This window comes from Musca domestica, unplaced genomic scaffold (assembly GCF_030504385.1).
Source record: "Musca domestica strain aabys unplaced genomic scaffold, Musca_domestica.polishedcontigs.V.1.1 27, whole genome shotgun sequence".
In the NCBI taxonomy this organism is placed as follows: Eukaryota; Metazoa; Arthropoda; class Insecta; order Diptera; family Muscidae; genus Musca; species Musca domestica.
In genome coordinates, this window is record NW_026712286.1 from 3,545,461 (window position 1) to 3,568,513 (window position 23,053).

General features: G+C 34.4%; 1 protein-coding gene across 1 annotated transcript in view; it reads right to left on the bottom strand.

Moving 5' to 3' along the window:
• The window catches only part of LOC101887388 (somatostatin receptor type 5), a 64,314-nt gene extending 48,657 nt beyond the window's left edge, over positions 1-15,657 (bottom strand). Inside the window, exon 1 of the mRNA XM_020035290.2 lies at positions 14,758-15,657. The gene's annotated coding sequence lies outside the window, so the exon portion shown is untranslated. The remainder of the gene's footprint in view (positions 1-14,757) is intronic.
• Positions 15,658-23,053: the final 7,396 nt, after the last annotated feature.

Genomic DNA, 23,053 nt, shown 5'->3' on the forward strand with positions numbered 1-23,053 from the left:
CACAATGACTGGCATTTTTGTAAATCACACGGTCATTTTTGGGGAAAGTTACATGATTATTTAAGGGAATACTAAACGGTCTCGTGGGATAGAAGAAAATAGTAATTTGAGGTTATCAATTCAAAAAAAAAAAACAAGTTTAAATGCAGAAAGAAAGGCCGGGCCGAACTTTGAAAGAATTTGGAAAAATACCTTACATATCCGTTATGTTATGGAGTCTGTACGAAGACGTGGACATGCATAGGCAACTTTTGTCATAAGCCATTACAATATTCAAATACGAAAGCTGAAAAAAATCTACCTGCATAGACAATTTTCTGTCACCGACATTACGAATTCTAAATACGAAATTTTAAACAACTCCGGTGAATGGGTACCGTTGTATGTGGGCTATACGATATCGTGGGCCTCCAGTGTGAGATGAAAAAAATGTAACCAACATTAGACTGCTGTCATTTCTAAGTCACTCGTCCCACAGCTATTGAAATTATTCCAGTGACAGCGTACAAAAGCATTTTAGTGAGAATTTTCCAGAAAAAAAAAAACATATTCGTGATGGAATTCAAGCGTGATAGTGTGATTACCTTATATTTGGCTGGAAAATCACAAGTGGCTATCTTTAGGTCACTTCAGCATTTAAATGCGAATAAATCGTTTGTGTCTCGTACCACCGCTCGTTACCGTGATACTGCTGGCGAAGCCCAACGTCAAGGAAGTGGACGGAAGAAACCAGCAACATCAGCAGAAAACCTTCGAAAAGTAAAGAAGCGACTTGATCGCAATCCTCGTCACTGTGGCCGAAAAATGGCTCGTGAGTTGAACATATCGCAATATTCCATTCGCCAAATATAGAGAAATGAGATCGGGATTAAGCCTTTGAAATTCCAAAAAGTGCAAGACCTTACACCGCAACAGAGAGAAAATAGATTCAAAAGAGCTTAAGAGTTGCTTCGCTTGGCCGAAAGTGGTAAACTGCCGAATTTGGTTTTCTCCGATTTCCTATGAGAAAACATTCGTTGTCCAGCAGCTTGTAAGCAAACAAAATGATCGAGTTTACTTGCCAAAGAGATCAGCTGAAAATGTGCACCATCGGTTAGCTACCAGAACTCAAACGCCGGCCATGGTGTAGGCCGCCATAACATCAATTAGTCTCCCTTCAATCGTATTAATCGACCGTGGCATCAGAATAAATGCGGAATATTATAGCGAAAATATTCTGAAGGGTGTATTAAACCTTGGGCACGCAAACATTTTGGCAGCAGTCTTTGGACATTCTAACATGACTCTGCACCATCGCACTCAACACCCGTCACCCAAGAATGGTTACAAAATGAGGTTCCTCGCTTCATTTCCAGAGCACAACGGCCACCAAAATCTTCGGATACCAATCCGTTGGACTATATATATAGTATTTTGGAAAGCAAGGTTGGCACTAAAAAATACCAAATTGACAATCACCGCAAGCGCTTCACCGGGAACAGGCCAAAATGCCGCAGAGCAACATTCGGGCAGCGTGTGGCGGTTTCATTGACCGTTTGAAGGCCATAATTTGTGCCAAGGGTGACCAATTTAAACAAATCTAAACCTATTCTAAAATTTGATGCTATTTCCGACATTTTTAGCTTTCATTCAAAAAAATTTAAGAATAGTGTAAAAATTATGGTGTTTGACTTTGTTGGAGTTTTTTTTATCTCACCCTGTATAATTATCTGATTCTGCTTCTGCAGAATATTACACTATTTCGAGATTTACGTAGTTTTTCAAACAACATTGCCTCGCGACAGCTGCCACATAAAACAAAATAGTGACGAGGAAACTTCGTTCTAACGTCCCGCTCGCATATATTTTAACCCCCTGTTAGTAGGAACAAATCTGATCTCTGTAGAGGACATCATTGAAGGTATGTTATAAACAGAGACTTTTTATGATCGAGAGGGTCTCTTGACATAAGACGGAAGACTTTTAGTATCTTCAGAAAACAAGCCTTCTAAAAAAAGAAATATTCCAGGTCTTAAAAATATCGAATATCTATTGAGGACTTCTAGGGACTAAGAGTCTTTCTAAGTCTCTTTAAAATAGAAAACCTTTCTATATTATCAAAAGAGGAACCATTCAATTATATAAAAAATTATGGCGTTTGACATTAGTTTTTTTTTCTCACCTTGTATTCATTTCCAAAAAAAAAAAATGTGCCATTTTTGACCACCATTTCTGGTGATTGTTTGACTTTTGTGTGCCTTTTTTTGGTTCCTTTTGGATAGCACGCATGTTGCCTGCATTTAGTCAAAGAAAAAGTTTTTATTTATCTACTTCCCCATCCTTCCCCAAACCTTTGCCATTCGATATGTATTTGTGGACACAATTAAATCCCCATTTAGGTAAAGGAGACTTATAGAATACCAAAGTAGGGACAAAGTTTTCTTATGACCAAAGCAAACATGAAAAAAATTAACGAAAGAAGGTTAAAATCCATCTTTTGGTCGTATTTGAATCAATAGCGAAGTTAACCTATTGTCCTCTTTGGGAGTGCTGCCAATATGATTTCCAATTACGTGATGGGAAAAAGGGTCTGTTTTTTCTTAATACCATTCCCTGATATTTAACAAATAAACAAGGCTTCACTGAACTTTCCGCAAATTTTCCTGAGTATACAGCGAAATATTTTCAAATATCTCAAAGCATCAAAAGCAGCCTTTCATTATGATGCCCTTTCCCCGCTCTTGCCACAAACTCATGAAAAACTGCAACAAATTTTCGAAAGAAAAAGTTAATTAGAATCCTTGGCCAACCTCACAATTTAACACATCTCTCAAAAGTGGCAAATAATGCCTCGCTGCACCAAAAAAAAAAGTCGAAAGCACACAGAATATTATTTACCACTTAAAAGTAGCAGCAGTTTGCCGCCAGTTGGCCTTATTTCTTTGCCTTTCTCTCCCCACATCCCTCTCTGACTTTTTCTCTCCTTGCCAAAGAACCTGTGGTTTCATTTGATGCATTTCATGCCAATGGTGATGATGTGGAGGCAATTTACTTTTCTAACAACTTTTCTTTTCTTTTTCTGGGCAAATAATTTGGAAATTTGAGTTGATTTTTTGGTAAAGCAAGCAAAACTGAAAGAGCTGACCTGATTACTTTGAGAGAGAGAGAGGGGGAGCGAGAGCGAAAGAAAAAATGCAATTAGCTTATTGAACCAAACAAGTTAAAGCATGGCAAATGGGAGATGAATGAATGGGCGTTGTGTGCCCAAGGCAGAACTGTAATGGAATCAGTCAAAACTTATTCTTTTCAAGTATTTTTGGCCAACAAATTAGGCATAACTCAATAGCCTCTTAGGAAAGTTGTTCTTGGAGTATTACGAGCTAAATTTTTGATGTTAAGTCCCTAATGCCTTGTTAAACGGGATTTTCTTTCTCTGCTCAAGTTAATGGCTTCTCACACATACGGTCACAAACATTGTGAAAACATTTTAATTGTTTATTTTGTAGATAAATTACCCTCCAAACTTGGCTTATTGAAATAAATCCCCAACATAGCAAAGAAAATGTGATTTTCTTTCCGATGCCGTTGTTGTTGTTGTCGTTCTGCTAATAGCTACAAAGAAGTTTGTGTTGTCCAAAATTGCCACACATGCCAGCACTTTGTTTGTTATAGAGGGAACTATTTTCTTCTTCTTTTTCCTTCTAAAATAATCATGGCAAATCCAACACTCCCCCAAGACATAAACTATTCGTTGCATGTGGTTTTCTTGAATGCCTTTTTTCTTCTTTTCCTTTTGTTGTTTTTTTTTTTCTTTTTTAGGAATCAGGACTTTCCTAAAAATAAAGTTAATGCCCGAAATATATGCCATGAGCACGCATACGCGTTCGCATGCGATTGACTTTGGCAAAAAGTGAGACACAGTGATATGCGGGAGTTTCCAATTTCAAAGAATGGAAATTAGCTTGGCAAGTGTCGTTAAAAATAAAATGACATAAAATACCTAAGGAAGGCAGAAGTCATCAAAGCCAATAAATTGACACCACCACGCAAAACGAAACTTCTAATTATGACGAAAGCAACTGCTCTGCAGATAGCAATGTGCAATGTTGAGGTGATAGGGCAAATTTTATACCCATATATAGGCTAAACCGTACTCAAAGGATATTATACTCAAAGGACTTAAAATAATTTGCTCTATACTTTGCAAAAATTACGGTAAAACTTTAAGATATGATAGAAGACTTTGTATTATATGTAGAATCATCTATACAAAATAGGGGTCATGCCCACGTTTTGGTATAGCTCCTATATATACCCCGATTTCAAGTATTGTTTTACATTTTGGAAATTTTGAGTTCTTAGTAAGAAGAAACCATATTTGCAAAAATTAATCAATATCGGTCCACGTATTGGTACAACCCTCATGTGAAGGTACTATTTACGTTACATTTTTAATTTGATTAGGCCTTTTAAGGCATCTTGGATTCTAAGGGGGTAGAAAACCTCTTATTTTCGACGTAAGTTAATCGAAGTATCCACAAAGAATACTGGTTCGTAACTTGGACTCCGAGGAGAATCGTTATATTTGGGTGATATAAAAAAACTACAACAAAGTCAAACGCCATAATTTTTACATTTCTTTTAATTTTATTGAATGAAAGCAAAAAATATCGGAAATCGCATCAAATTTTAGAATAAGTTTAGATTTGTTCGAATAGGTCAACTGTGGCACGAATTACAGTCTTTCAACGGGTAATGAAACCGTTACACGCTGTCCGAATGTTGCTCTGCGGTATTTTGGCCTATTCCCGGCGAACCGCTTGCTTGAGGTGATCGACACTTTGGTATTTTTTAGTGCCAGCTTTCCTTTCCAAAATACTCCAGACATAATTTTCCAACGGATTAGTATCCGGAGATTTAGTGGCCATTGTGCGCGGGAAATGAAGTTGGGAACCTCATTTTGAAACCATTCTTGGGTGACGCGTGCTGAGTGCGATGGTGCTGAGTCCTGTTGGAATGTCCAAGGTGTGCGGCCAAAATGTTTGCGTGCCCAAGGCTTTAATACACCCTCCAGAATATTTTCGCGATAATATTCGGCATTTATTCTTATGCCACGGTCGATTTATAAGAGCGGAGAGCGACCATCGGCTGTTATGGCGGCCCACACCATCACCATGACCGGCGCTTGAGTTCTGGTGGCCAACCGAAGGGACACATTTCAGTGGTTTTCCAGTCAAATATAAAGAAATCAAACTGTCACGCTTAAATTCCATCACGAATAACATTTTTTTCTGGAAAATTGTCACCAAAATGCTTTTGTACGCTTGTAAACAAGTGACGACTGACTGACGAGTGCCTTAGAAATCACATTAGTTTGAAGTTGATTGCAGTTTTTTCATCTTACCCTGTACATATTTTTTAAACATAGCTCTGTCATAGGCTTTCAAAAATTATGTTTTTCTTTCCCCAAGTATATCTCTGAGAGACCACATATCCCTTAAAAATCATGAGTATACCCTTCTTGGGTATTCGAACGACCGGAGTCCACGGAAGTCTATATAAGAAATTAGTTCGTTCGATCAAACCAGATAGGCACAACTCTATTTGGCATGACTCCCAACAAACTTTGTTGGTTGCCCCTCAAGAAACAATCATCAAACATCTGGGACCTAGCATTGCCCTAAGCCTTCAAAAAATATCATTTTAACTACCCAATTTTATATGTGAGAGACCACCCGAAAAATCCGTTCATATCAAAATACTTCAAAATTATCTTTCAAAAATCATGTATTATACCCCTGTCAGTTAGTCAAAATAAGACCTTCTAAATTTCTTTGAGAAATGTTATTCAAGTAATCTCACGACGATTACATATTCGAAATAGGTAGGTTTCCTCTTGAACCTTTGGTCAAAATCAGGTTGTATACCTAGATCAGAATTTTCTACCAACAACACACAAAACGTGGTTGAATAAGATTTGAACATATCACATTTTAAAGGAAATACCAATGGTATTTCGCCCTTGAACCTAGGTTTCTGATCCATTTAAACCATAAAAAGACTCTAAAACTCCCACAAAATTATTATTATTATTATTATTATTATTATTATTATTATTATTATTATTATTATTATTATTATTATTATTATTATTATTATTATTATTATTATTATTATTATTATTATTATTATTATTATTATTATTATTATTATTATTATTATTATTATTATTATTATTATTATTATTATTATTATTATTATTATTATTATTATTATTATTATTATTATTATTATTTTTATTATTATTGTTATTGTTATTATTATTATTATTATTATTTTTTTTTTTTTGCTTATGTCCTCTTAAAGCTTCAAGTAAAAGAAATAAATTTATTTTTTAAATATGTACTTAATTTCCTCGTCATATTAATTAGAACGTCTCCCACATTTCTCTGTGCGCAAAATGTAGGCCACAAGAAATTTTGGGTTTACCAAAATACGTTTTCCCAACACATTCTCTACTGTGCCCCCCTAGTCTGTGATTGATGATTCTAGCCATGACATGATTCTCTGGCAATAAAGTATTAAATACCATGATCTAAAACCGAAACTCCCCCACCAACCGAACAAGGCTACCAAAAAAAAAATATAAACAAAAACCACTAACGCATGCAAAATGTACAAGAAGAGGAGGAAAAAAAAAGAAGACGAGAAGAACAACGAAAAAAAATCCCCAAAAACAAATAGTTGTAGCAAGCAAAACGGAAGTTAAAGCCAGCAACAACAACAATAACATTATCAGACCAGTAATACAACAAAAATACATTGAAGCCGGCAGACAAGACCCACACAAAACGCTGTTACGACCATGCTGCTATGCAATAAGGCTTGACATTGCCGAGGAAATGGCGATTAATATGAATGTTTTTTTTTCGCGTGGCTCTACGCTTTCTACATGACAACACTAAATAATAAATTTTCTTTGTTTGGGGAATGAATGAAATTAATAAATGGGGAAGTTATTAAATTTCAATGATGAAAAAATGATATTTGACTGGTGAAGAGGATGCTTTAAAAATTGATTTTTTATATTGGATTCATATATTTTTAATACCGGCAATTGAAATAAAATATGTATTTGTAAGGAATTAAATAAGCGAGGCTATTGTGTCGTATAATTGACAATGTTACTCACACGTCTTGGATGCCATAAAAGTGCTCATGAATAATATTTCGTTATATAAAACCAGTAAAGAAAGTCTTAAAGTCGGACTGGGCCGACTTTATGATACCCTACACCACTTGGCATATTTAGTAGAGCTTCACATAACAAATAAAAGTTTTTATGGGGTATTAGTGAAAATTAAATCATACCAACTATGATTATAGTTATAATTTAAAGTCCAAAAAAGCTAATACATGCAACGAATATCCTCCTCTGAATCAATTTCTATTAAATTTGCCCAGACATGTGTATCTTTTCAATTCGGGCTTGTATTACCCATCTAACAATTAAATTGAAATCGGATAACGATATGCAGGGTGATATGAAAAAAACTGAAACCAACTGCAGACTGATGTAATTTCTAAGCCACTCTTCCAACAGCTGTTAAAATTACAGCTCATTATATTGTTTACAAGCGTACAAAAGCATTTTGGTGAGAATTTTCCAGAAAAGAATTGGTGATGGAATTCACGCGTGACAGTGGGATTTCTTTATATTTTTGGTAGGAAACCCACAAGTGGCTATAGTTAGAGCACTCCAGCATTTAAAGGTAAATAAATCTTTTGTGTCTCGTATTATCGCTCAGTACCATGATACTGGTAGCGTAGCCCAATGTCAAGGAAGTCGGTGGAAGAAAACAGCAACATCAGCAGAAATGGTTCGAAAAATAAAAAAGCGACTGGATTGAAACCCACGTCGCAGTGGCCAAAAAATGGCTCAATATTCCATTCGGCAAATATTGAAATGAAATGCAAAAACTTACACCGCAACAGAAAGAATATAGACTCAAAACAGCTCAAGAGTTGTTTCGCTTGGCCGAAGGTGGTGAAATTTTGATTTGAGAAAACATTCGTTTCCAACAGCTTGTAAACAAACCAAATGATCGCGTTTACTTGCCAAAGAGGTCAGCTGAAAATGTGCACATTCGGTTGGCCACCAGAACTCAAGCGCCGCCGGCCATGGTGATGGTGTAGGCCGCAATAACAGCCAATGGTCGCTCTCCGCTCATTATTATCGACCGTGGCATCAGAATAATTGCCGAATAAATGCCGAATCGCGAAATTATTCTGAGGGTGTATTAAAGCCTTGGGCATGCAAACATTTTCGCCGCAGAACTTGGACATTCCAACAGGACTTAGCACCATCGCACTCATCAAGTATGAGGTTCCTCGCTTCATTTCCAGCGCACAATGTTCACCAAAATCTCCGTATACCAATCCATTGGACTATTGTGTCTGGAGTATTTTGGAAAGCAAGGTTGACACTAAAAAATACCAAAGCGTCGATCACCTCAAGCATGCGCTTTCGGGCAATGTGTGTCCGTTTCATTGGCCGTTTGAAGACCATAATTGTATATGGGAGATATATCTAAATTTTGACCGATTATCTCCAATTTCAGTAGGGTTCGTCCTTGGGTCAAACAAATGATTTGTGGAAAATTTCATGTGTATCGGGCAATAAATACGACCAGTACTTTGTTTACAAAAAGACAGACAGGCGGGCCGATGGACATTCATAAATCGACTGAAAATATGATTCTATTCAGATCATCAAAAGGAACTATAGGTCTATCTCGTTTCCTTTTGCCTTTTACAAACAAACGCACAAATACATTATACCCCGACCACCTTGTGCTGTAGAGTATAAAAAGGTGTTTAAATTATTTTCAAAGTGTGTTGTAAGATTAGTATTAAGTTTTAATATGTAATTACATTACATTCATACAAAAATATACATTTTGATTTCTCAAGGGATGAGTGCAGAATTACCACGTAAAAAAATCATTGAAAATTTGTAACATTTCCTATGGACCCAAAATAGTGCACATGTTGAAGTTGTTACAGTCCCAACACCTATTTTTATGTAATCCCACAAAAATCCCATATCTTTCTGAGTATTGAACTTTAATTATATAAATTTTTTCTCACAAAAAAAAATAAAATATGTAAAAAATTAATATTAATTCATAATCAATCATGTAATTATGATACAATGTAACCTGTGTCATAACTTTCATTATTATACAGTAACAACAACACGAATAAACATGTATCTAAGGAAAACTGACACAAACACATTGTGAATACACCTGAATGACGATAAAAAAAAATTAAAATGATAAATACCAGTCAACATGCTGGCGTATGATTAACATCAGAGTTAATTTTAACTGGTGTCGCGTATACGCCATGATGGCGGCAGTACAATAATGAGTTTTCCGTTGAAGCCTATTTAGAGTAATGTGTTTTTTAATGCGGCGGGTATGAAACGTGCATATATTGTGGGTTTAAAGGGTGTTATACAACACAACACGGGAGGAAAGAAAAAATTGAAATATCTTTAAAAATTATTTTAGCAAAAGTACGAATTTTTCCACCAAAAATAAAATGTGAGAAATTAAATGCAGGCATGAAAAATGCAATAAATAAATCTTTTTATAAAAAAAAGTAAACCTTGTTGTAGGTTAGGTGCTAATTACTAGGAATATCGCAGATATATTGATGCATTGAAGTATAAACCCTAATGGAATGTATGATAGTAATTTTCAAAAATATATGAATCATCAAACGTCTTTAAACCTTCTTTAATAAAGAAATTTACTATACTAGCTTCCAATATTATCCATTCTACTCATAATTTTATTTTAAATATGTCATTTACTTTTTTTAACTATTTTTTGTTTTCTTTTTATTTTTAATTTTTTATCTTTTTTTAAATTTTTGCTTATTTATTTCTTTTTTTTTTAAATTTCTGCCATGCGTATGTAACTTTGCCACTTCATTACCATTTAATGTTTCCAAAACCTACTACATACATTAACATCTATCATTTTTTTTTAAAGTCAACTATTTTATTGCGAAAAACAGACGGCAGCTAATAGACTTTGACATATGCCAAACAATATATCACACAAATAAACGATATCACTCATATCCTTGTGCTATGTACATTTAATACACATATTTCGTTAAATAAAGCCTCTTCTTGGTAATTTTATAATGTTGCGTCTGGTTCATTTACCATTATTGCGTCGGTTATCGGAAAAACGCACATTAACTTTCCATAGAAACCATAAAGAGCAACATTATTCAAAATAGGCTATGGAATTTTTTAAATAATACGCGTGCTGCAATATTAAATATGAATTTTTGATGAGAGTTGACAGCCAATAAATTTTAATGTGGAAAATATTTTATATGAAAAGGCGTTAAGGAGAATTAAGCAAAATTAATATTTAGGGTGTTATGACAATTTTCGGAACAAAATAGTAACGGAAGAGGCATCAAGGCCATGTCAACAATTATTTGGAGTTCTTATAATATAGAAACGTTACAAAAACTATCCTACGTTTTGGTGCAGCCCTTGTATAAATGTACTCGTGATTTTAGTTATTGAACTGGTCTTGGGGTGAATAGGCTATTATGATATATTAACTAAATTTTGTAGCAAGGGTTTCTATATACAATAATGCCGAATATTATGGCGAAATTATTCTGGAAGGTATTTTAAAGACCACAAGGTCTTCCCATAGAAGACCACAAGGTCTTCCTATAGAAGACCAGAAAGTCTATTTACAGAAGACCCCAGACCTTGGACATTTGACCCCAAACCTTGAACATTCCAACAGGACTCAGCACCAGCATCGCACTCAGCATGCGCCATCCAAGAATGGTTACAAAATGAGGTTCCTCGCTTCAGTTCCAGCGAACAATGGCCACCAAAATCTCAGAATACCAATCCATTGGACTATTGTGTCTAGAGTATTTTGGAAAGCAAAGTTGGCACTTAAAAATACCAAAGTGTCGATCACCCCAAGCAAGTACTTCGCCGGAATGGGCCAAAATACCACAGAGCAACATTCGGGCAGCGTGTGACGGTTTCATTGGCCGTTTGAAGGCCAAAGGTGGCCAATTCGAACAAATGTAATCTTATTCTAAAATTTGCTATTTCCGACATTTTTTGCTTTCATTCAATAAAATTAAAAAAAAAAAATTAAAAATTATGGCGTTTGACTTTGTTACAGTTTTTTTTTATCTTACCCTGTATGTATTTGTTAAGAATATTGTTATAGGAACAACTGCCCTCCAATAGGGAACCTAAAATCTTCTAAGCCTAATTTTTTTGAAATCTTTTTCAAGGATCAACAGACCTCTAAACCTGAATATTTAACAATATTTGTTTAAAATAACGATAGGCCTCCATACCTAGGATTCTATAGATTCTGAGGACGAAATGTGCATTTTTAATAAAATTTTCAAAAACAAAACCTGGACCAAAAGTATATTTTTGGAAATATTTGCAAAGACCAATAGGTTTATAAGAGTTATTTATTTTTTATTTTTTTTTTTTTTGGCTCTAATATCTAAAAATGCCAACATCACAAGAATGAATGAGACTTGGAATAAAGATTTATTTTAACTTAATTTTTAAGAATCGAATACCCGAGGTATTCACCTGAAATTTAGCCACAATACCCGCTATAGGGATTCCAAATTGCACAAGTACCAAAAAAAGAACAACAGAATTGAACTTTGATAATTGAAGGACATAAAATAAGCAACGTTTTCATAAAATTGCATCAAAGTACCTCATCGATGCTACCATGAAATTTTCCAAATAATTTGGAAAACATTTTATAAGGAGAAATTCTGGCATTGTACATTCCACATTAAAGACCAAAAATCTTATATATATAAAAGAAAGTTGTGTTAGTTACTACGCTTATAACTTAAGAACCGCTGGACTGATTTTAAAGACTCATACAAATTCTGAATTCTCTCCTCTCCGAAAAGGATAATATCCAAAAAAATCGAGTAAAAATGTGATATATTAACATTTTCATTTTGACTTTTGAAATGTACAATAGTAATGTTTTATTTTGCATGATTTTTTTTTCCATTTTGACTTACTTTTTTCCAATGTACATTTGTAGTGTTTTGTATATTTTATTTTTGAATTCGAATATTAATACCAATTTATTTAATTGACTTGATTTCTTGAGAACTGAAATTGATGGCGCTAAAAAATCATCAAAATCGCTAAAAAATCACGAAAAAGAGATCTTATTGCAAAACTTCTCAAATCGGGAAAAAAATCGAAAAAAATTTCAATGGAATCGAATTTTAAAATAATAGTACATTCTATTGACAAACTTTGTAAGGATCTTTAAACATTTGCTATAAAAAATCAGCGAACAAGTTGAAGATTATTTCAATTTGTTATTCTTCTTTTGCCAATTTCTTTCAATTTGTATTATCATATTGAATTCAGTGGATTTTTTGTGAACAAAATAAAGAATAGTTTTTCACTATATACAATTTTTCACTAAAAAAATGAAATAAGTGCGAAATAAGATGTTAACTGACATCTACCCTTCATCTCCAGGGCCTACATAGTGGTTCAGCTGGAAGATGCGAACACATTTAAACAACCAAAAATGACCGAAAAAGTCTAATGGGGCTCATTTCAAAGCATGGACCTACTTCTTTCATGTGACAATAAACCGTCCAATGAGAGCTCAAAATGCAAAATTCTTTGGGAGTACAATCAGTAAAATACCAAATTTAAAGGGTGCAAAATAGTAGAGCGAATGGGACTTTTAGTAAGAAAAGTATTTATATCCTTCCAGAAATTCTTCCCAAACATTCAAGATACCTTAAATCGCTTTTGCAGGTCTTGATATCGATCATAACTCACGGATAAGGGTACAACCCGATTTCATATTCATGTAACCATCTATGATTTAAGCTATTTTTAGGTCCTGGCCACTTTTTTCATTTTTTGGCCCTTATTTGGCATTTTTGTTTCTAAGGGGATAGAGAACCTCTTCACATAAAATTTAACATTTTTAGAGTAGGGCTCATATTGGTCTTGACCACCTTCATCAATTGATTTGGCTAAAAAATTTTATTTATGCTACCCTGGTGTAGGGAACCATCATACAGATAATTGCCACATAGGAATTTATTTAAGTAAAGCCCCCACATTGGAGTATCCCCAAGTCCACTTTCACATCTAATGTCTGGGCAGAAAAGAAAATTTTGTATTCTATTGAATTTGTAACCCCCAAGAGAATATTGATTGGGCCCTCATATGAATGTATCCCTGATTCCAGCTATCACTGTGGTCTTGGCCACGTTTTTCGACTGATTTGGCCATTATTTGGCATCTTGGCTTTTCTATTTCGAGGGTCTTGACCACATTTTCCAATCGATTTTGGTGTATTTAGGATACTTTGTGAGTAGAGAACCATCTTACAGAAAAATGTCAACATACGCAAATATTTTAGTACAGTCTCCATATAGTCCCCAGGGCCCCCGATTTATAGTGATTTTTACCGATTGGCGGACGACAACACGGGCCTTATTTAATCGTCATTGAATTTTACTATGAACAAGAACATAGACTTTTTGGGGACGCTAATGCGCAATTTAAGGTACTATGATAATGGGTGTAAAAGCTTAATTAACTTTGACTATTCAGAAATTATTTTGCCCTCCTTCCATAGGTATTTATTTAAATTTAGTCGGATCAATATTTATATTAAAATTAGTTCACCTTTATGAACTAGATTTGTGAAAGATTATGCTATATAAAATTTGCATTACAGACTAAAACTACGGGCCGGCAACGCGGACCGGGCCAGCTAGTATATATATAATTTTTCAATATTGTAGGAATCAAAATTTGTATGAAGAACTCAAAATATTCTCCCTTCTACTATTAACAATTAAGGTGGCGCAAAATAATTCTCCTATCAGAAAATGGTATCCATTTTACGATTGGCCCCTAATGTCTAAATTACAGCCAAAAAACATTGGAAGGTCCGTCAAGTACATATATGCATGTACATGGTGGCGAAAAAGTGAACTTCAGATTTTTTTTGTCTGTAATTAAGACTCGTAAAATGAATAGCATTTTCTGATAGGAGGATTACTTTTGCGCCATCCTGTCCTAAAAAATCTTTTCAAGATGCCTAAATAAAGATCTTTGCAAGGCGGTAACTTTCACGATGCTTTCAACATATATAAAGTCAATGCCAACATATCGCCTTAGAAATCAAGTCATAATTTTGGTCTCTAGGTATTACAATAATAAATAGCATGTTGGAATTAAAAATCCAACATCTAATTACAAACCATAAAAAATACATATTTATAAAGCCCTAGAAGATATATAAAATTTTCCAATTTGCAGCAAAAAAAAGATTAATTCACCCCACCTTAAAAATCTCATGAATCCCCCGGGCAACAATCATATCCACGGCATGCCTAAAACATGACATTTATATTTGAGCTACCTTAAAGATTAACAACAACAACAACAATAAAACTCCAGACCTTTTTTCATCATAAATATTAAAAAAAGAGACTACCGCACAGATGCCAATATAATTTGCAAAAACATATCCCCTGACAGCCCTTGCAAATTGTATCTCTCTACCTCCATCCCTCCCTCCCAAATATTAATTCCATATCTTGTCAGCATTTGCAAACAAACACAAAAAGAGGAACGAAAATATGAAGAAAACAGGAATAATAAAACAATTTAATCACCTTTTGTTGTTGAATGTTGTAGTTGTTGTTGTGTTTCTTTTTCTCAGCTTTTATTTTGGCAAATGGATGCTATTGACAGCGTTTTCTTTTTCTTATCGTTGAACTGTCTTGGCTCTGCTGGGAATCTATTGTTGAGATGTGTGTGTGTGTGCGGGTGCGTTTTCTATTTGTTGTTGAGAACCTACGTAGGGGCGCGGGGCACATTTGCTAGAACAGAGTTTAATGGAATTTAGTTTTTCTTTTCACCATCTCTCACAGCAGGTTAGTGCTAAAGGATAGATGCCAGATTCTTGTTGTTGTATTTGTTGTTCTTGTTGAATGGCAACAAAAGAATGTTGTATTTCCCTTTTAAGTATTTTCGGGTGTTAAAACGTCTTGCCGCCACATAAAAGGTTGTTTCTATTTTTAGCGGGGTTCCCTTTTGTTGGTTGGTTTCTGGTTGTTCCTCAAAAAGGTATTGTAAACTTCTCAGGATACATTTTGCCCGATCACAATTTCGAAAATTGATACATTTTCTTTGGCTGCACGTTCCGTTGCGTTCTACACTTGACCATGGCCGTAAGAGGCAATTAGGGATACAATTACATGGAAATCAATTAAAAAAGTAACACTCGAGGCCTCAACGGGAATTGAGTTACAAGACCGATATTAAGTTTGGGGGAGATTGAATTGAATTTAATTTGTTTTGCTTGGGAATATTTCCTTGACTTATTTCACTTTAATTACTTTGTTGCCACTTATTTTGTTTCTTTTTTTAGAAATCTTTTTTTTTGTGAATTTTAATTAAAAAGCATGTTTTTTTATTTGACTATTTGTTTGTTTTTATTTCATCGTTTATCGTTTCGATTTTCCATTGGCGCTCGCTGGCTTTGCATTTATCCGCTCGCACTTGTGTACCGTTTGAATGTTAGTTAGGGACTATTTTTGTGTGTTGTATCAATTCGCATATTGAACATCTTATCAAACCGCCGCCTTTGGGCCTCTGCATGAAAATCGCCCCCTTAGCCCATCTGGTGTTGTGCTAGGCCTGTTAAATCAGCTGTTTTGCTTGTGCAGAGGTTGTGAGGCATCTTCGAACATCCAACATGTTGCATTGCTTATATTTTGAAACATGTAGGTGGGATACTCACTGTAAGTGAGTGTGTGTGGTCCTTTAGACCATGTCCACATGCCATTGGCTAGGTTTGTGTGCGTGTGTCTACCATGAAATTGTTTTAAATTGTCATAAATCACTTTCACTGTTCGTCTGTCTGTCTGTCTGTTCGTTCGGTGTTTTTGTTTCTTCTTCTCTTCTGTTTCTTTTATTTGTCTGTTCTTTAACATGACCGGAAAAATGTGGAAAGTTGTGTTGTAGTTGAATTGTTAATTGGTTGTTCGATTTTTTTCTTTGTTGTTGCTATTGTTGATTTTATTTTGGTTATTGATATTTAGTAAGTAATTGAAACCGAATTTAATTAAATATGTCACCAGGTCTATATTTTTCTTAAGTGGTTGTTAAATAATTAATTAAATATTTATACCCTGAATAGTTTACGGTACCAAGAAGGCATTTGCGACACATTGCGATTTTGAGATACAGACAGACCAACCAACTATAGACCAACCTCTCTCTCCACCAAAAGCAAATATTTCGATATAATCTAAGGCCACCAATTATTATGGAATAGAAGCAACCTCTAATGAAATGTGAGTTTTTAAAAAAATATTTTTTTTGGAATATTTGAATTTTGAACAGGAATCAAAAGCCCAGCAAGCGTTTTCTAAGGATACGTTTTCAAGGATCTGCAGTCCCTACACTTGGCATATTTAGGAATATTTTTCAAAGGGCTACCTCCCTTGGTTTTTCCATGAGTGTTTTTTCCAGAATTAACGAACCACCCTGGTTTGGATTTTTAATAGCGGAGTTTTTTGACATTTTACTACCACCCCTAGATTTTCTCAACAATGTTTTTTGCAAGGTTTCAAACATTCAGATCTGACACTTGGATTATTCTACCCTTCAAAAAGTGGAATTGGGAAGAATATGTATATATATATATATTTTTAAACCACATCCAAATATGGATCTTAAGGATTATAATATCTCAATCTTAAGGAATATAATTTTTATGGCTAAGCAGAACTACAGAGGTTCACTTCTGTATCCTGTATGTTCATTTCAGAATCCAGATATATATTTTTTAGAAATATTGTTACAGGAACAACGGCCAGCCAATCGGGGATCTACAACCATCTAAGCGTTCATTTTTTAAAATATTTTTTAGGGACCAACAGACCTCTAAGCCTGAATATTTAACAATAATATTTAAAGGATCGATAGGCCTCAAGGACGAATAGGACCAAATAAGGATTTTTTAAAATACTTTTCCTTGGATGTTTTTTTCAAGGACCAAACATGGATTTCAAAATATATATCTTCAAGGACCAACTGTGAATATTAAGTAAACATTTCAAACATTTCTCAAAAGAGTATTTTTGAGAATTCTTCCCAAACGAAGATTTTTTAGGAAGATTTTCTGTAAGGATCTACCGACCTCCAAATGTAGATTTTTTCAAAATATTTGTCAGGGCCAAAACCTTTCAAACTACAATTTTTTGGAATTTTTTTTTCAAGGACAAAATATGGATATTTAAATTATTCATAGAATTTAGATATGTATTTTTTAGGTATTTTGTTATAGAAATAACGGTCCTACAATCGGGGACCTACAATACTCTATGCCTAAAAATTTTAAAATATTTTTCAAGGAACAAGAGAACTACAAACGTGAATTTTCAACAATAATTTAAAAATGATCGACAGGCCTCCACAACTAAAATTTTTTACAATATTTTATCAAGGACGAAAAGGACCAAATGAGGATTCTATAAAATATTTTCTCTTGGATGTTTTTCGAGGACCACACTGCATTTTAGGACCAAATCTGAATTTTAAGTAAACTTTTCAAGAACAAAGAGAGGAATTTTTACCAGGACTAAAAGATTTTTTTAAAAAATAGTTTTAAGGACCAATAGGTTTTTAATCCCTTCAAATTAGAAATATTATTCTTGGAACCAAAAGTGGTATTTTAAGACATTTTTTTCATGGACAAAACACGAAATTTTGGAAAAAGTTTTCAAGGACAAAATATAGATGTTCAAATTATTCTTAGAATCCAGATATGTATTTTATAGAAATATAGTTATAGGAACAATGGTCCTCCATGTGGTACCTGCAACCCTCTAAGCCTGATTTATTTTGTAAATATTTTTCAAGGACCTACAAGCCCCTAAACGTGAATATTTAATAATATGTTTTAAAGGATCGACAGGCCTTCATACCTATAACTCTCTAAAATGTTCTATCAAGGACAAAAAGGACCAAATTAAGATTTTATAAAATACTTTTCCAAGGACCAAACGTGGATTGTTTTGAAGTTTTTTTGAGGGCCAAACATGGATATAAATATATGTTTCTTCAAGGACCAAATGTGAACTATATGTACAATTTTCAAGAAAAAGAATAGAGTTTTGTTCAAGGAACAAATGTGTATTTTTGGGAATATTTCTAAGGATCAGTAGGTCCCTAACATGAGTTTTTAAAAATATTTTTTCGAAGGATCTGCAGACCTTCAAATTTAGATTTCTTCAAAATGTTTTATAAAGCACGAAAACCATTCAAACCAAAAATTTTGGAATATTTTTTTCCTACAACAAAAAGTGGAATTTTTAAAAAAATGTCCAAGGACTAAACAAGACATCTTTCCACAAGGACAAAATGTAGATACTCAAGGAAGTTTTCTTAAGGTTCAGCCGTGGATTTTTAAGAATACATTTTAAATGACCATACTTGGATGGTAAAAATACTTTTCCAAGGACTAAAAGTGAATTGTCAAGAATATTATTTTAAGAACTAGACGTGCATTTATAAAAAATAGAGCTTATTATTTAAATCTCTAAAATTATTTTTTAAGGGACAAATATGAATTATTCTTGAGATCTTTTAAAGGGTACAAAAGGCTTCCAATCCCAGATTTCAGTAGACAATTTTGTCAAGGACTAAAATCCTTTCAAATGTCAATGTCAATTTTGAGGATTTTTTTATATTTACATATTTTTTTATAACCTCCACCTTGATAAGGAGGGTATATTAACTTTGCCATTCCGTTTGTAACATCCCTAAATATTCGTCGTAGACCCTATAAAGTATAAATATTCATAATCAACATAAAATTCTAAGTCGATTGAACGATGTCCGTCTATCGGTCTGTCCGTCTGTCATTTTGTTGAAATCACGATATAACCCATATTATTTGACGTAGAGCACAACAATGCGTATTTTGTCTAGGATGGTTAGTATTGAAAATCAGATATATCGGTTGATGCTTTGGTATAGCCGCCATATAATGTTACCTCCTTATATTCGGTATTTTCATGATTTTCGCCACATTTTTTTCACGGCTTTGCCTATTTGTGGCGAAACATTGTATGTATAGGTCCACGTTTTGGTATAGCCCCCATATAGTGGAACCTCCTGATATTCGGTATTTTGAAGATTTTCGCCACATTTTTCATGGATTTGTCTAAAAATTCGTATATGTAGGTCATAATGGGTTCTAGCTCAAGTGGCAGAACATTGAATATTTATGTCCCCCACCCACCGATATTGGGAATTTTGATAATAATAGTCATATTTACCCACGAAATTGATTCATATTTGGTATTTATGAAGATTTGGTAGACGACAATACTTGAAGTATAAAATTGTCTATAGAGGTTTCCGTTTTGGTATGGCATCAATCATGAATTTTTAAGGAGTAATTTTCAAAGATGATACTTGGCTTTTACATACATATCCTTTGGCAAATACATACCCTTTGTCTTATCCGTAAACCAAAAATAATGACCTCCCCATTACCAGTAAGCTGAAAAATAATGAATTCTGAGAGTATTAATGCGGTTTTCCCTCTCAAAAATTGCTTTCTTAAATATTCCTTAAGTTTTAAAGACTAAAGTTCATTTTCCTCTGAAATCTTTAAACATTTCATGAACACAACTAATTTCTCAAAAATTTATTCCAAAGCATTTCCCACGAATTGACATTTAGTAATGCCATTAGAATAAACAACCACACGAAACCACACAGCCCCGTTGATTGCAGGCCCCGGCCAACTCTTAAATCAAATTTGTGGATAATTTGATGCACATTTTAATTGTTATCCGATACACATGCGGCAAACTGATTCGGGCAAAAACAATAACAATTAAGAATGGCAAACGAAACAATAAAAATTGAATTCCATTCGATTTGCAACTGGTCATTCAACACCGCCCAACCCATCCAACAACAACAATAACAACAGCATCTATAATTCAATATAATTAACATATATTTATTTAGACATTTTTTTCTTTTCGACGTGGAAAAAGGAAAAATAAACAAATTCATATTTTATGCACCATCAGAGCAGCAACCTCCGTCCCCCATCACACCTTCTCCCCCATGGATGTCGGTTGGAGAATTTCGCTTTGTAAACCATTAGCAGCCCAAGCAATTCTTCTCATCATTTCACACTTTCGCATCTTTTTGAGCTAGCACCTGAACGTACCAGTCGGGAGAAGCTCTACGAACAAAAAAAATCAAACAAAAACCGCCAGCTGATAGATTTATTGGCATTTAAATAGATTTACTGGAAGCGTTGAATATTTCTCTCTCCTCTTCTTTCTTTGTTTTTTGGAATGTTAAAAAAAAACATATTTGATTTCTTTATCCTGTAATTTGTTTTAAATGCCTGATTGAAAAGAATAACAACCAGTTCCAACAGAACAAACAAACAAACAAACTGTTTTGATAGTACAACATCAAAAAAAAAGAATGGTGGGAATTCATAATTGATTTGTGCAAGTGTTTATTTATTTATATTTTCTTTTATTTATTTATTTTTCTTTTTTATTTTTGGTTGATGAATTTCCCCCCACCTTTTCGTTTGAGGTCAATAGTCCACATGAGTGCATTTTTACTGGGGACAGAACAGAGAGTGGCCAGCTGTCACATGGAATTACAAAATATAACGTAAAAATCTTATTTTAGGGTAGTGGTCGCATGTGGCAACAAGAACCATCAACATTAATAAATATTTATTTCGTTAGTTTGAGGGTCAAATTGTAAAAAGGAGGAAATGCCTGATTCGTGTTTGATCCTCTTTGGTACACATTTGACACGCCCAAAGGTCAATGGTATACACGAGATTTTTAACAATTGGATATTTGATTTTTTTTATCAGATGTGGGTTTTTGAATATTTTGTTACACGTTTAAATAGTGTTATTGTATGAAAGATGGGAAACGAAGGATCTAAGTTGAAAACAACTAGAAATCGGGCAAAGTTTGGATTTTTGAAATTTGTAAAAACTCCACCTTTTTAATCCAACATGGTTAGTTTTTGTTGCATGGGATTGTGTTGTTTTGAAAATCGACGACAGCTGGTTTGGCTAGAAGAGGTAGCTTAAACTTTCCAACTATTGGTTGCGACGTACCTAGTGATGTTCGAAACCGTTTTGGAGGGCCTAAGTAGCAACGAGTAAAAAAACACTAAGTTCGGCCGGGGCGAACTTTTAATACCCTTTAACCTCCATTGGGTAAAGAGAACATTTTTATACAAAAATGTTCCACTTTAAGTTACAAATACCGGCAAGACCGTTTGGATAATGCAGTTAAACTTTAAAAAAAAAATATATATATATAAAATTGGTGAGGCAGTTAGATGGGGAACCATACTAAAACGGGAACCTTCATAGAGAATTGAATACTTAAAGGATTGTCACTTTCTTAAATACCAAAGTTGAAAAAATTTCGTGGTATATGACCCCAAGATTATCGTTATATGTGCGCCATCCGAGCTGGAACCCATTACGAACTACAAATACAAATTTTTAGACAGATCCGTGGAAAAATGTGGCAAAAGTCATCAAGAACGGAATATCGGGAGGTACCGTTATATGGGGGCTATAAGAAAACGTGACCGATACATACAATGTTCCGCCACCGTAGGAAGAATCTATTATGGCCTATAAATACCAATTTTTAGACAGATAAAATGAAGATGAGATGAAAAAACAGCAACCAAATTCAGACTGTTGTTATTTCAAGGCCACTCGTCCGACAGCTGCTAAAATTATTCCAGTGACAGCTCATTATATTCTTTACAAGCGTACAAAAGCATTCTGGTGAGAATTTTCCAGAAAAAAAGTTATTCGTGATGGAATTCAAGCGTGATAGTGTGATTTCTTTACAAGTGGCTATCGTTAGAACACTACAGCATTTAGATGTGAATAAATCTTTTGTGTCTCGTACCATCGCTCGATACCGTGACACTCGTTGCGTAGCCCGACGTCAAGGAAGTGGACGGAAGAAAACAGCAACATCAGCAGAAATGGTCCGAAAAGTGAAAAGCGAGAGAATGGCTCGTGAGCTGAACATATCGCAATATTCCATTCGGCAAATATTAAAAAATGAGCTCGGGGTAAAGCCATCGAAATTCCAAATTCCAAAAAGTGCAAGAACTTACATCGCAACAGAAAGAAAATAGATTCAAAATAGACCATTGCCGAAAATGATGAACTGCCGAATTTGAATTTCTCCGATGAGAAGACATTCGTTGTCGTTGTCCAGCAGTTGGTAAACTAACAAAATGATCGTGTTTACTTGACAAAGAGGTCAGCTTAAAATGTGCACCTTCGTTTAGCCACCAGAACTCAGGCGCCGGCCATTGTGACGGTGTGGGCCGCCACGACTGTGGCATCAGAATAAATGCCAAATAAAATTAAAAAATACAAACAAGAAAAACAAGTTAAAAATAGTAAGTTCGGCCGGGCCGAGGTATCGTTACACCGGAACCAATCAAAGACCTGGGCTTATACACAATTTTCTGTTACAGCCTGTAACAAATATAACATCTCAAACAATTTCGGTGAGTATTGTACTTAAAATCGTAAAAATACCGAATGTAGGGAGGTACTGATATATGGGGCCTATATGAAGACCTGGACCTGCATAGACAACTTTCTGTCATAGGCTGTAGTATCCAAATACCAAATTTGAAGCAATTCCGGTGAATAATGTCGCTAAAATCATCAAAATACCGAATATCGAGAGGTACCGTTATATGGGGGCTATACGAAGACGTGGACCTGCACAGCCAATTTTCTGTCTAAGGCTGTAGTATCCCTTTGGAACTTCAAATACCAAATTTGGAACAATTTCAGTGAATAATGTCGCTAAAATCATCAAAAGACCGAATGTCGGGAGGTACCATTAT